Source organism: Glossina fuscipes, unplaced genomic scaffold (assembly GCF_014805625.2).
Source record: "Glossina fuscipes isolate IAEA_lab_2018 unplaced genomic scaffold, Yale_Gfus_2 273, whole genome shotgun sequence".
Classification (NCBI taxonomy): domain Eukaryota; kingdom Metazoa; phylum Arthropoda; class Insecta; order Diptera; family Glossinidae; genus Glossina; species Glossina fuscipes.
The window spans coordinates 112,411-128,971 of record NW_023998616.1 but is presented as its reverse complement, the minus strand read 5'-3'; the positions used below and the strand labels follow the sequence as shown (position 1 = coordinate 128,971).

Sequence of the window (16,561 nt, the reverse complement as noted above, 5' to 3'; positions counted from 1 at the left end):
ATTGATAATTAAATCTCAAAAGACGAAAAACCACATAAGGCAAACAAATAAGAAAAAAGCAGTACAAAGTCAGAATATTGCGTGTTTTTAATTCTTAAGCGATAAAATTGCCTTCAACAGTAACGAATTGAAGAGTTGAGTGTGTTGGTAGAATGTACCAAGCAAAGCGCATCGCATTCGTGTACGAATATATTTTTTTTAAATATCATTGACGGAATTGGTACGAAAACAAAAAAAAAGTAAAAATAAATGAAATAAAAATATATCTATATAAATAACAAAAAATTATGGAAATTTTGCACAAAGAATAAAAAAAAGGTGATATTAAAGTGTGTGTGTTGTTCATTTTCATTACTTTGCCTGCATTGAGCAAATAATGCAATTATAATGAAAGAGAAGCAAAAAAAACGTTGGAGAAGTACAATTTAAGGTGACGGAAGCTCGCCTTGTTTTCTCGATTTCAATGTAAAGCAAAGAAATCTTTTCATTGTCTGCAATAGCACATACATACATATGAAGATTGATTCAAGAAAACAACTTTACTAACAAAAGTCAAACTCTAGACATAAATTTTTTTTTACATACCTAAAAGCCATGCATACGAATAATTATCAAAAAAAGATTCAACCATTGTACTTTATAAACAAGCCTAGAAGAAATCGAAAGCAACAAAAAGGTAAACAATTGAAAGCAATTGAAAGAATAAAACAAAAAACAATATTAACAAAAACTTAACCAGTATCGGCACTGCAAAAGAAAAAAACGAAATTATAAATTAGAAAAATTGTATAACTTTGTTTTTTTTGCTTTTATATCAAACCTTTCAAAAAAAAAAGGAAAATAAAAACGGTGAAGAATATTTGAAGGCTGGGAAGTGTGTTTTTTTGTGACATCAGATGACTTGGTTTAGAAAATGGTAAACTTTCGCTCAAATTAAAGGTGGAAAAGAACCCTGTTGGATTCACTTGATTGATGGAAGTGGTGATTTTTGTGTGCACAGCCTCAAGATAAAAATTCCCTACAAGCGGCTTGCCATTGAGTCTGTTTGAAAATTTATATACGCCACATCTCATTGACAGCGAATACCAGAGATCAACAGCGACCAGCACAGAGGCCGTCAGCACTACAGAAGGGAGGACGACGTCGTTTGGAAAAGATAACGCATGCTAGTCAGGTATTTACCTTTCCCTTTTTCTGTGTCCAGAGTTTCCTGGGATCCACAATGAGCGGCTAAGGCCGAATATGCCCCGACAGTAGCAGGAGTGCGATGTAGGGGGGGTGCACGCGTAGGGGAACCGCACGGGGACATAGGACGGATAAAGACGAACTCACTCTAGACAGACGACTGACAGGCTATCGACGTAAAACCTTTTCTCTTTTTGTGTGTTTTTTTTCTTTTTCTTTGTCATGCGGCTCAGAAAGCTAAGCTCCATCAATTAAATCTCTCCACCGGCCAGCGGAGCTAGACCTATGAAAAGATATTATTTCTCAAAGCACAAAACAATTATCCAGAATAGTCTGAATCCTGACGTTTCATAGTAAGATTTTGACTATGTTTCGCGATACACATAAAATGTGAAACATTCCACGGTTTTGCGTCTGAACCTTGCGAAGATGCAATGCTGATCTCTGTATCGTTTTAACTTTAGCATATATCCGCCTGAGTAGCCGAAGGGGAGGAATCTCGACTAGCAAGTCAATGGTCGTGGGTTCGAATCTCAAGTGCGGTAGAGTTTTTAATAAAAAGCCGATAGCCTTAGATGCTAGTGCTTTTAAGAGTTTAGTCTCAGAATTTATTTCTCTGGCGAAATTAATAATAATAATAATAATAATAACTTTAGCATATTTTTTGCCGTCGCAAGAACTTTTGCAAAATAACATATTCTATAAATCAATTTTTCAAAACATAATATAAAAAAGATTTAATATAATACAATGTAAATAGAACACTTGAAAAGTAACTTTTAAAAATAGTATAACTCGTTTTTGTTCTTCTTTTACATTTTTTTCTGTTACAATTATATTCTAGTAATTTCTTTCGTCGTTTACACATCAACATAAAAGACCAAATGATTTGCTAACCACCGCAATTCCTAGTAAGCATTGAAAATATATCTGTGCGCGTGTGATTTTTTTTTCTGCTTTATGAAACCGCCGGGATAGCGCTATATATACATTTAGTTGTGAAGTTTGTATTGCGGAAACTCTGGGCAGCTACAAAAAGAAAAGATTTTCTTACATTAAAAAAAACTTGTAGAGGCAACTCGTAGCAAAATTCGATTACCAAGTTCGATAACAACTCTCGCCTAAGTAACTTCTTTGAGTAAGGAAAGCAATCAAAACTAAACAAGCAGTTTTATTATTTTATAAAGTTAAATTAAACTCTTTATGCTATCGTTGATGCAAACACAACCAGCTTCGGCATATAACTTAACTAAGAAAAAGTTAGAGAAAAATTTCGTAACAAATAAACTCAACAAAATCCAAAAAATGGACGCAAAGAATCAAAAAATAATAAAAATTCATCATAGTATTTGGGCTAATCATCTACCGGTCTAGTTCATTCATTTAAAAAAATCAAAAAAAAGTGAATAAATAAATTACTTGACATTAAAATATAAGTGGAAATTAAACATGTGTTCGGATATATGACGAGTTAAACGTATCTATCTAAAAAAGGTCAGCATCTTTGACTAATAACACGCATATTAAATTAAATGTTTGCAATGCGTGCGTGGCTTAACAAAGGTATCGTTTTCTATCATTCAACTGTCGCATTGTCTTTGCGATAATCTATCTGCATTTATTTATAAATCTACGTTTCATTCTAGTGTCTTATTCAAAGGTCTATAAAAGCTTTTCATTTTGAAATATCAGTTGCATGAAGTTGAGGGCAAAAGCAAGCTAATCAAAAAATGCGCAAGCATTGCTGTTGATGTTCCCGCGTTATATCATTGCAACTATTATGAAAGACTTAAATTTGAACACTAGCCGGATCCTACATGCATGCTGTCAGAAAATCACTTTTAGCTGTTTCAAGTCTGTTCCGAGTCAACCAATACATCATTCACATTATTGCCGCCATCATAAGGGTTTTAAAACGTTTAGGGTAATCGATATGGCAGTTCACAACGTTAACTTGCGGTGAGAGCAATTGAACCCATTGCTTATAATCGGCGTTTTAAGCATATAAATAGCGATTGCTGAATTGCGTATACATTCGATGCGACTCAGTCCTATAAACTTTTTACGCACATTGCAAATCCTTCATAAGTGCCATAAAATTGAACAGCTTCACGGAAGGAAGTAACCTAAAACGCTGCCAATGGCTATTAGGCTGGATTGGAGTGTGATAAAAAAAACGTGAGTTTAGTGAAAAAAGACCGAAATAAGATTCATATTGACGATGAGTCAAAACTAAAAAAAAGCGATATATGTAATCTGCAACAACATGCGAGAAACACTGTAACAACAAGCGGAGTGAAAAATGAAAAATTAAGGTTAGCGTTCAATATTTGTTAAAGATCTAGAGTAGTTTATTTGAAATTTTTGGTATTTTCAGATACGAGAATATATTGTGATCGAAAGTAAATATGGGAAACTCCTGCTTTCACGGGTTTATTAATCTTCTAAAAAATCTTCATAATATAATTGATACATTAGACGGGCAGAGGATTGAACCAATTTCTTATCTTTGAGGTTGCACTATCGTTAACCTGCGTAGATATTGGGTAGTCTGTAACTGCGCTTAGTGCCGTGCATAGTCAGCAATCTTTTCTTGCAAATTCAACGAAATACGGACCCAAAACATGTCCTTAAAACTTCCAAACAACTTAAATAATTCCTGAATTAATGGCTAGTAATCGATAACAATTTTTGAAGTTTATATCGTCGGCAATATTTTTAGTGAACACCGATTCCTACAACGACTGTTTGCAGCTTAAAGGTAATCCCTTTCATATTATTTATTTAGATATGATTTCAATAAGCCTAATATTCCTGAAATTAACGGAAGGTAAAAATTTATTAAGGAAAATTTGAGTACAGAAATTAAAAGAACAAATGAATAATCTTTACAGACGCATTAAAATTCGTCCCGTACATAACAATGGCAATTAATTTCTAGTTATTATCTAAAAAAGTGCTTAATTATGTTGAACAAACCAAGACGCTATGTTTATGCATTGTAAGTTATGGGTGAATTGTCAGAGAGCTGTTCGTTTAGTAAACAAAATAGAAATTTACAATTGATTAAACAGAAGCGGGAACATGTTATCGAACCTTAGTGGTAAGTCTTCTTGAATTATAGGATTTGCGACGCATAAAAGCAAATTAATCGTTATCGCTTTATTAGCACAAATACACTTTTTTTACCTCTGTGTTAAAGACTTGAGGAGTTTGATTTCAATCCGTAATTCCTCTTTTTATCGTTAGGCGAGCAATATAGCTTCGGCAATAATGTTGTTAATTCGCACTGGTCCTAGCAATAGATTCTCGTAATAGAAGTCACATTAATTTTTTAAATGATTATTAATGCGAGAAGTAGTAATATTGATTGATAATATTAGTACCTTATGTGCTAGTTTGCTTTAGTATTTAAACTACTTCGTCAATTGTAAATTTATCATGGATTCTATTAGGAAGAAATGGTTGTTGTTACGGTTAAGGATTTTTCATTAATGTTGATCGTAAATCTATGTAGTTGTTACTATTGCTGTCTACAACTTATCTGCCCTTATTTCTAGACCGGTAGTGAACGAAAACCCTTATAGTGCGATTCTGGAAGTTTGTTTTTGTTATAATAGCAGAATGTCTAAGAAATATGTAGCATCATATGTAACAGCAACAGAACTGGAATTTCAGGTATATAAGGATTGACTGCATGAAAGTTTTCAATCTATAATGTTTTACAAAACTGTGAAAATTCATTCTTAACCAATATCGCAGCTTATTTTGAAATTAAAAAGCATCTAAAGTATATTCAGAAAAAGGAATTCTAAATCTTCTAATACTTATGCACTGTTGCAAAAGTACTTGTGGTTAAGAGTGTGTATACAATAGGTACGGAGCTCAAAAGCCTTGTAGTTGTAGCCTCCCCTTTTGTAGGTCAATATAAATAATTAAATAAAGATTCATTATTCTTTTAGATTTAACAAACGTCAGCTTGCCAACGAGTTGTTTGGTCTCCTGCATATAAATAATCTTATGAATAAAGATAAGATTTCGTACCTTAAATCTGACTCAAAATATATATGGAAATATAGCGTCATATTTCCTCTTGTTGAACGCAAATCTAGCATAATTGTTTAAGGTTGACTCTCATTTACTTTTAGAACTATAACCCTAAAGCAGAATTGCAGGAATATACCTTCGAACTGCGGCTGACATAAGAGGGTCTATAACACATAAGATGGGCTTCAACTTTCTTTCACCAGGTCTATAGAAAGTTCAAACCTGTAACACTCTTCAAAGGTTACAAAGTTGTGTTATGCATCCCACAAGTGCGTTCAATCCCAAACCATGACTCAAAACATATTCCGTTACTACCCCGGGTAGGCAAATACCGCCTAGTGCGCCCTGCGGTGCAGCACCAGCTTTTCTAAATTAAACATAGGTTGTTTTCATTAGACCAATAGACAATATTGCGTGGATTACTATTTATTCGTTTGGCGAGGTCGTCAAAAAGAAGCAACGACCATGAAAAATATATTTGTGCATCATCAGCACGTAGATAACTTTTCGCATTGTAATGAGAAGCTGTCAAATCATTAATAAATGCACTAAGCAAAACTGACCCTAATATTGAATACGAATGTAATTCCTTCTTTTTCTTCAACAATCTAATTTATTAAACATTAGACTAATTTTTAATATAATTTTCGTAAAACTTCTTTGCACCTTTAGAAAATTTTTCTGAGAATAAACAAAGAATTATTAAGGGTGTGAAGTTATATTTAAATTTAAGTAGCGAAGACACAAACCAAAAATGTTAACAGAGCTCTGTTAAGCCGTTAACAGAGCCTTGTTAAATGGAGTCTCGGAGAGATTTAAGGCAAAACTTAATTAAAGTAACACTTTTTCAAGTTTTTTTTTTTAGATATTATAAAAAAAAGCGACTTTATCTTAATTAATTAAAACTTGGTATAAAAAAGTCTTTTTACTATGTCAAAAACAAGGCTGAAAAAGTGAAACTTTACTTAACCACTGTAAGCAAACCAAGTGCTGTGGCTAAACGAATCTAATATCCCGTCAATCCCCTATCAATGACCTTTCCAACGGTGTACCACATTTATGGAGTTTCCTTGGGAAAAATTTTTTATGACATTTTGAAAATTTGTTCTACTTAGTCATAACATAGTGAAATTTGAAAGTCACTGTGACCAAACCAAGTGCTGTGGCCAAAGGAACCTAATATCACGTGAATCCTCTATCAATGACCTTTCCAACGGTGTATAACATTTATGGAGTTTCCTTGGGAAAAATTTTTTATGACATTTTGAAAATTTGTTCTACTTAGTCATAACATAGTGAAATTTGAAAAGTCACTGTGACCAAACCAAGTGCTGTGGCCAAATGAACCTAATATCACGTGAATCCTCTATCAATGACCTTTCCAACGGTGTATAACATTTATGGAGTTTCCTTGGAAAAAATTTTTTATGACACTTTAAAAATTTGTTCTACTTAGCCATAACATAGCAAACTTTTGAAATGTCACTGTGACCAAACCAAGTGCTGTGGCTAAAGGAACCTAATATCCCGTGAATCCTCTATCACTGACCTTTCCAACTGTGTATTATAGTTATGAACAGTTCGCGAAAAAATTAATAGATTGTGTCGTCTATGTTAGTTAAATTTAAATATAACTTCACACTTTAACATAGCTGCTCTTACATATTGTTTGTAAACTTTGAATGTTCTCTTTTTTGCATCATGTTCCAAAACAATGTGTCATGAAACTCTTTTTCTTTTTCCTCGCCGCCGAGGATTTAAAAATTTTTCTTTAGACAAAGAAAAAAAAATAAATAAAATAAAAATAAAAAAAAATGAAATAATAAAAAAAACAAACTAAATGAACGAAAAGGTCTGGTCAGTTTCCGGCTGTGCGTCTGTCGCCAGTGGGTCAGTCGGTCATCGTCTAGCGTCGGCCCTACATGGCCACCATGTGCACGCCCCTACACCTCAGCCACAGCGGTGGCAGCGCACGCTTAGCCACACATGGGTAACAACAAAATCGGATAGCTTAAAAGAAAAGGTAACATAACTTACAGTACAAGCAAGGTGGTGGTGTTCGTTTACTTGGTGAATATTACTGCTTTCACGGTCGGCTGCAGCTATCCCAATGCTCCCGATAAGTTGTTGCTGTTGTTGTTGCTTCTGCCTTCAATTTTATTACTTCCCTCTGATTCGTTGCTGGTGGTGTAACAAGGTGAAGGTGACTGCTTCACTGGCTGCCGAATAAATTTATGCATAGTAGTTTATGAAGTCACTTCTCTGCATCCATGCACATAAAAGCTGCGATAAATCTTCAGAACTTTGTTGTAATGATTTTTACAAATTCGTTGTGCAATTGCACATGTTCATCTCATTAAGCTTATTTTTCATGCTTCAACCATTCACGGCACCAATCATCTTCGATTCCTTTGATTTTTAGTTCAGTTTTCTTTAAAAATTGAAATGTTCTTGTGGCAAAAATTCATAAACCAATTAAAAGCCTTCTTTTTTTGTTTCTCGCATTTATCCATTTATTTGTTTATTTTTTTTTTTTTTTTTTCAAATATCTTATTCTTCGCGAACATTAGTATTTCCTACGTTAATATGCTTTGTATTTATAATATTAATATCGACAACAATAAGTATATTTAATTTTTATCAATCATATATTCAACTGTTCATTGTGGGTTAATGGGTTTTTCCATTTCGATTTCGTTGTTTTTTCTTTTGATTTTATTCCCAAGTTGGTCTGTTTTAACTCAAACCACACAACGAAATGTTTGAAAGTACTTCTATTTTTTATTAACTATAAATTTTTTTGTTAACAATAATAAATAGATTTTAATTAATCAATTACATGTGTAAGTGTTCATTGGGTGTTAATGGTTTTCTTTTTTTTTTCTCAGTATCACATGGGTTTACGTGTATTATTTGCACAGGCTCTCGCGATAAGCATCTCTAACTAACTTTATATGCGACAGCTGTACCCGTTCAATGGATAAAAAAACGACAAGAACTGCACTCAGCGAGTGCCTGACTCCGACTGCCTTCAACTCAGAATTCTATCCCCTGACTTTAATTTTTGAAACGCAGACAGACTTCTCCTTTTCGCTTCATTTCCCTCTTCTTCTTCCTGTTGCTCTCTCTCTATAACGGCTTGCCGTTACTCTCACAAGAGCAAGCATAGATCCCGCAAAATCATACGATTTTGCCTATGCTTGCTAGAGCAAAAGGAAAAAAAAAAGGAGTACCGCAAAATCATACGATTCTGCCTGTACTTGCAAAAGCAAAAAAAAAGGGTACCGCAAAATCATACGATTTTGACTGTACTTGCAAAAGCAAGCAATGGTACCGCAAAATCATACGATTTTGACTGTACTTGCGAATAAGGAGATCAGAAAAGAAAAAAGAAAACAAAATAATAAACACATATACCGCAAGATCATGCGATTTACTAGCGGTACCACAAAATCGCATGATTTTGTCTAACGGCATGCCGTTATTGCTCCGCTTGCGGTTGACACAGACCGACAGACACCCTACCCAAGGTTTGTTCGCGGCCGTTACAAATGTTTCGCAACAATGTTAAGCATTTGGCATATGTTTCATTCTCATTGCAAACGTTCTCTTTCGTATGTTTGTGCATAAATAAATGTAAATATATAAATATATAAAAATAAAAATTGATACAGACGAAGTGAGTAAAAACATACACTGTACTCTGAGGTTCGTGGGATAACAGACACCATACTTTGATTTTAAAAGCAAAGAAATGTGAGAAGAGAGAAAATAAATGCACTACACTCTATTATGTTCGAGAAATAATAGCAAAATTTTTATGAAACTTATTTTTGATAATATAGAATTCTTTACTTTTATTTTCTATTTATATATACGTATATTCATGTATATATATATATGTAAATAATATGTGAACTTCATCATATTCCTACTTTACCTGTTTCATACAACCATAACTAATTTTGTGTAATCACCAGAAAAAGACGATACATTACAGTTTGCCTGCATTTTCTGTTTCAAGTTCACATTTTATTTATATATGTATATATATAGATATAGATATATATATAACAATTGGCTCACGTTTTGTTTCACGCCAGCATAACTCTGTAATGTAGCTGCTTGTATACTTTTTGTATACTTTGAAAATTTAGCATTCTATAATCTAAACAGAAATAATGATCAAAAACAATGTGCAAAAACAATGTTCTGGAACAGTATGAAAAAATTGATATATATTTCGTTCTCATTGCAAATGTACCTATGCATACGTTGTGTACAAAGTAATGTATATAAAGGCATTTATTGCTGTAACAATTGATACAGAAGAAGAGAGAAAATATATAAACGGTACTCTATGAAATTTATGAGAAAGCGACTAAAGGCAGCAGATGCATGTGCTTTTAAAAGCAAAGATATATATATGACAATATTTACTGAGAAAAATATTTTTTGGATAATATAGAAATCTTTTATGTTTATTTTTTATTTATATATACATTGTCATGAGACTCGATACTTTTATTGCCGGTTGAGTATATATCTTTTCCTGACAAAGAAATAAAATAATAAAAAAAAAAAATGAAAACGTCCCGTCGGTTGTCTACCGTCCGTCTGTTCACCGTAAGTTAGTAGCCCTACATATGCACACCCCCCCTTTCGTCTTTCAGCTACAGCGGCGGCAGCTGTAACGCTTAGCCACTCATCGGGGACACAAAAAAGAAAAGGGAATTAAACAAACTAAAATAACTTACAATACTTGATGCGATCGGTGTTGAGGCGAGGTCGGTTGCGATAGTTGCTACACCGGCGGTTCCTGTTCACAGCAAGGAAGTAGGAAGTTCGTTTTAAGTAGTCAGCACAATCACAACACAGCTGGGATGTAGGTGCATGGGGGTGCACGTAATTCATAAGCTACTGAAACTGGAAAATTATCCTTCTTCCTTTTAACGCAACTTGACTGAAGTAAACACATTGATCCTTTTTTTTTTTATTTAGTTTCCTTTTTATTTTTTTTTTCTTCCTATCCTTTTTTTTCTTTTAACAGGTAGTGACGTCAACAAAAACTTCGAGTTTTCCACACTAACGTTTAAGAAAGAATTTATTTCGGTAAGAATTTATAAATTACTGGAGTATTCCTTTTTCTCCTCGTTTTTCATAATCTACCAAACGCACTTGGCTTTTTGTTCATGGTGATTTGAAGAATCATGCTATTTTATCAAAAAAAACTTGTGATTATTTTCCTTTTTGGATCGTTGGATTAAAACCCTTTTTTTTTCTTTTTTTTCTTCTATAATTTATTAAACGCACGCATACAAGGTAAAAATGTAATAATAGTTCAGGTGCACATCAGTACTACAATCATGAAATCTAAGTAGACATTTTTGTTTCACGACTAAAGGTTACAATTTAAGCAACTATTTCTGTTTCTTGAACAAAATTTAAAATGTAATAACAATTTCAATGCACATCAGTGTTACAGCAATGAAGTTTAAGTAGCCATTTTTGTTTCACAATCAAAAGTTAAAATTTAAGCAAATATTTCTGTTTCTCGAATAAAATTTACAGCGCACACTTGCTATTGCTTGCTCCTCGTTGTTAATTGCATTTTTGTACTTTTCCCCCTTTTTTTTTTTTGTCTAATAATTGAAGATACAACTCGCGGACACGTCCGCACTCTGCCAGCTTCAAAGTTGTTCTCCCCTCTATCTTGAAAATGAAAAACAGACAAACTTCTCGTTCTTACTCAATTTCCCTCTTCTTCTTCCTGTTGCTCTCTCTATAGCGGCTTGCCGCTACTCTCACAAAAGCAAGCATAGGCAAAATCGTATGATGATTTTGCGTTACCCCTTTTTTTTCCTTTTGCTTTTGCAAGCATAGGCAAAATCATACGATTTTGCGGTACCCCTTTTTTTTCCTTTTGCTTTTGCAAGCATAGCCTGTACTTGTAAACAAGGAAATCAGAGAAGAACAAAATAAACAAGTCCCGCAAGATCATGCGATTTATTAGCGGTTCCACAAAATCGCATGATTTCGTCTAACGGCATGCCGTTATTCCGCTCCTGGCGGTTGACACCGACCGACAGACACCCTACCCAAGGTTTGTTCGCGGCCGTTACAACATACATGCATAATAGTAATATGTGAACCGTCTAATTTCTCTAGATTTTCTGTTTCAAGCAAGCGTAGTTGAATATCATCAGAAAGATATGATATATGTGTATTACCTACGTTGTGCGCTATAAAGGAAAACTGTAGCTACAAATGCGTGCAATTTTCCACACCACCCAAGAGGTATTACACTAGGCGCGTTAGCAGTTATTATAAATGGCTGCTTCCCCGAAAATATGTCAGGCCTATGTACCATTAATAATACAATAAAAATAAATAAAAAAAAATAATTACAATTACTAAGTAATAATAACAATAGTTAAGCAAAATTGTAATACAATAAATATATAAATAATGAAAATAACAAAATACATAAAATAAGAAAATATAACAAAGTACATTATGTAATAAATAATATGTTAACGTAATAGTAACAAAAAAAAAATACCGAACGCAAGAACATTTTTGGTTTAGAAATATTACAGCAAAGGGCGAATTCAAAGAACCCTATAAAGATTTTTAACAATTATTGTTACATAAAGTACAAAAATTTTTCCATTCTTTATAGTAATCGCCAATACATCTCTTACAAATAACTCTATAACACTTGCTACATTGCTTTTCAGTTTCGTCAACTGTGTAACAGTGAAGACAATCATATGTTAATTCTTCACTGTATTGCAAAATTTTGTCCTTCATCTGTTTTCTGTAATCAGACGGACGCGCCAAGTCTATTAGAGCTTCATTTTTTACAATTCTTTCTAAGAATTGACATACAAACACTCCGCAGTTCGTCTTGTCATTTTTTAGATTTTGTAAATCATGCTCTTCCGTTCTTGCTATCCACATATTATTTACTTTGTTGTTCTCTATTGCTTTAAATTTATTAAATAAAACCGATAAAATTGCCTCTGCATTGCCTACCGGATCAATATATATAAAAGTTTGAGAAGAGGTATCTATATACGCAAATGTAAAATGGCTATTGTGGAGAATAGGTATAACTATTATTTTATATTGCAGTAAGGTTTGTTTAAATTTTTCATTGAGGTCAGAGTTGTCGCCGAAAAATATTAACGCTCCTTCCATACAACTGAAACAATATACACTGTTAATTTTATTATCATATATAATAATGTGTAGATATAATTCCAACACATTATTATATAATTCTTGTTTATTATCCAAGCATAATATATCATTTAACTCTATATGTGTTAAAAATGGCCTCTTCTCACTAGTGTAAATTGTTTCAAATATATAATTATACTTCTCCACAATAACCCGCTTTGATTTTAAAAGTCTATTTACTTTCGAAAAGCATTCGTCCGATGTATAATTCTTGAATATTTTTTGCGATAGCATGAAGTGAGCATGTTTTACGTTCTTAATTTTTTTTGGGGTACGTTTCCATTTGTCTTCGAGTAATATTTCTGTATTTTTCAATTGTGTCCCATGCAAAACTTTTCCTTCAACGTGCTTCAAGTTTATTTCCTCTGTCTTTGCTTTTATATATTTGTACGACTCTCTTACATAGTCGGTGGGTCGTACATTTCTTTCGCCAGCTAAATTTATATTTTTAACTATTGAAAAATAACCTTCCACTGGACTGTTGGAAGCGGGCTTTTTAGAATCTATGTATGTGCCCATTAAATTCGTCCATAAGGGAGCGTAAGCGATATATTTTTTCAATAAAATATCCGCGAAATTCGGATTGTAAAGAGGATTTTTATTTTTATGAGAACATTTATTAGTGACTATTTCACTTTTTACTTGGGTATATATATCGTTACCTCTTTTGTGAAAATCACTTTGGGAATACGTTGGTTGTTTTACGTAAAATTTACTTTTATCGTCGGTGTCATAATTGTCACCGAAAGAAGAGACTCCCTCATCGCAGCCCATTAAAAGGTTTTTTTTTCAACTTATTAAGGTGGCATATTGTGTAGTTATTTTAATATTCGCTACAGAGTACAATCAAAAAACTTGTAACCCATTGGAAGAACAGTTCTATATTAGAACAATACATTGCGGTTATCATTTGAACTTGTGTTCAGACTCATTAAAATGATTTTCTGCATCCTTATACAGAATCCGGATAATATGATTTGTACATAACTGTAATATAAGAAAGGACGGTTTGCCTAGTTTTTGGTCTAAGTTTTTGAAGCAAGCATTAATATATATTGGCAATTCCATATTACAAAAAACCCATAAGATGGCAGTTATTAAAGCCATACTCCAATCGGATATAATTCGTTGACAAATTGGCCAACGTAAATTATTATCCTTACAAAATGTTTTCACATATATTAAAAATCTTTCTATATCTGTAGAAAAATGCCTACTTAAAAACGACTCGCACAAAGGGAAGAGAATTCCTGTTTCATTCTCTTCTCTTTGTATGTGCGCTATTATAGAGTACATGAAAACCCTTTTAGAATTAAACGAAATTTTCTTTATAACATTCCCTGTTGCATCCATAAAAAGTGTATGCGGATTTAATTTTTGAATTAATGTAAGCTGGCTAAGGGAAAATAAATAAATTTCCAAAGGATAACTTATTTTTTGGATATAATCGGACCAATTTTTATCTTGCAGCATTAAGTAGAGGTCTATGAAAGGATCGGAATGTCTGGCCTTCTCATTTTTGGCTTCCGATCTTATTTTTCGAATGACTTGTGAAGATGGGACCGCGACTTGTCCCACTTGTCTTAACTCTTTACTTTGTTTGCACAAGTATACATCCCTCCACTTAGCTGCCTTTTGATCGTTTAATGTCATTTTTGCGATGTTTCGCTGTTTACCACGAACTTGCGGAATTTTGTATTCTAATACCGGATGTGTAACATTTTCGCAATTCGAAAACACAACAGGGGCTTATAAACGATTTTATATTTCTTACACCCGTTATAAAAATATATGCATTTAGCATAGATACATAATTTAAAATTGGTGGAATTCCAATTCTGGCTAGTGTAAGTGATAGAGCAAACATTATTGACTAATGCGAATTTGCGCCTAATCAAGTCCTTGGCGTATACGAAGAACTGTTTTTGTCCAGAAAATGTTGGTTCATTAAGAAAATTCTCCTGCATGAAAACGGTTTCATACCTTGTAAATGTTACCGTACCTTCGCGGTATTTGAAAGTGCTTCGCTGTAGCGAGGAACATAATGTCCCCGAAATCACCTATTTGTTTGGTGTTTTTGGGGGTTTAATTTTTTCGCAGATCAGTTTATATTCCTCGTCTATGGAGTAGTTTACTGTTGTAAGAGATTGGTGAAAGTATTCCAAGTCCAAGGTGTTGACAATAGCAGCATATCGTTTTAAATTTTAATCCCATCATATACCCGCAGGCATACTTGACTATTTTGAGCGGGCTCCTCCCGTAGCTCCCAGTTTAGACTACAAAGCCTTAGGCATACTTTACGCAGCTGAAAATCAGACAACGTTTGCCTTTGGATTCACCATACAGTCTCCGGCTAGCCAATTCCGGACTACCCCTTCCTCAAGATATATAGTCTTCGGGATTGCACTGACATGGTAGAGGGCGAACTACCATGCACTCACTAAATTACTCCTGCGTATTTTTACTTAACCAGTTACCAGCTGGTTTTTGGTTAGAATTTCCTTAGTAGTAACTAGCTTCTTGAGTAAAGAGTTAATCTTTTAGTGAACCCCTACACCATTTTTCGGAAAACTCGTCGCCGAGTTATAAGTAGTCAAAGCCTTAAATCCTTCTTCGGCGGCCGAAGCCGTTGCCTGGGGATCACCACAAAGAGGTGAGGTTTTAGGCACATCCGGTTTGGTGGTACAGATGTCTCCGAGGGTTTAACGTGGGTACACTACCGTGAAGGTTTAACCCCACGGTGCCCGATGGCACACGGAGTGTGAAACACTCGAACTCCCCGAGGTTAATAATCCTCGCAACATATGGTGCCGAAATCGGCGCCCACGTTGCCATGAGGAATATTAAGTTCCCGAGTGCCAGACGAGATACGTTATGGTCGCATCTCCCCTCTGGTGAGGGCGAGGCCTACCTAAAACCTCTGCCTTTCTGTGGGTAAGGCACCCGGTTGCAATGCAACTCCACACCGAGCAAGAAGCTCTTCCCGCGATTTTTGGGCCAACCACAGCCACCACGAAACTCCCGCTATGGGCCGTTCCCATTGTCAGGCCAAAGCTAGAGGAAGTGCTTTGGGGGCTCCTGACGCCCGTGGTACCGGAATTAAGGAGAAAATTTGGAAAATAATTTATAAAAGTCTCCGGTCGGACTTTCTAGGTCCCATAAGACCCGCACTCGGTATGAGATAGTCATTTGAAGGAAAACCAGTCTATACCATGCGCATGGGCATGGTATTCTCACTGGGCGGAGCGAGGCCTATCTCAACCTCTTGGGAAAAAATTATAGTGGACAGAGTCCGAAGGCCGAGTGTACAACAATAGCGATTTAGGGAAAACGTGGAAACAGATTTCCCCACATCACCAACCAGAAAGAGGAAGCCTCTGGTAAAACTTAAGAGCTCCATGCAGCTCCTACCCCCTGTTCTTCAGTCATTGTCGCCGTACAAGAGGAGCACGGAAGAGGATCAGACAGAGTTGTCCAGATCAAGTGTCTCGGCGGCGCGTCTAATGAAAGCCCGCGTAGCATACGCGCCCAAAGCTGCCACCGTCTCAGAAGTAGAGAGGGCCAGACTGAGGTCAAAGTTGCCATTCGTCTGTCGTATACCCATTGCATCCAAGTCTCTGAAATCCGAGTACTTGGAGCAAATACACAAAACGTGCAACCAATCTTCAGACATGCCACATAGGCAAGCCCCAGTTCCAGACAGACCTCTCTTATGCAAATATGCATTAAGAGATCCGTGGCCCGTAAGCAGAAACCCCAGATGAAGCCGAAAGCTAAAATCTGGATGTTTTTCTACAAACGAAACATCGCGGATAAATTGAAAGGTCGCTCTGCCTTTCGAACTGTTTTCCCAACGAGATTGCCATAAGGCACGGACACGTTCCTTTAAAAGCGTGATACGCTCCCTGAAATTTGACCTCTCTACTTCATCATTACTTAACCCGTCAGTTGGCAGTAACGGCAGTCCCCTCTTTATCCTGAAAGCAGTGCAAATTCGCCTTGCTTCCAGGTCTAAAGGGGGTGCGCCCAACAAAAATTGTAAAGCGTCCGTTGAAACTGTCCGACACACGGGTAGGCAAGCTAA

General features: G+C 35.0%; 1 long non-coding RNA gene and 1 other non-coding gene across 2 annotated transcripts; one reads left to right on the top strand and one right to left on the bottom strand.

Moving 5' to 3' along the window:
• Positions 1-1,569: 1,569 nt before the first annotated feature.
• LOC119642897 lies at positions 1,570-1,673 on the bottom strand. The gene has a single exon (XR_005248161.1). It is a non-coding gene; the product is annotated as a U6 spliceosomal RNA (small nuclear RNA).
• A 651-nt stretch (positions 1,674-2,324) lies between these two features.
• LOC119642890 lies at positions 2,325-10,806 on the top strand. The gene is made up of 4 exons (XR_005248157.1): positions 2,325-2,748; positions 2,832-3,500; positions 3,563-3,946; positions 10,283-10,806. It is a non-coding gene; the product is annotated as an uncharacterized LOC119642890 (long non-coding RNA).
• Positions 10,807-16,561: the final 5,755 nt, after the last annotated feature.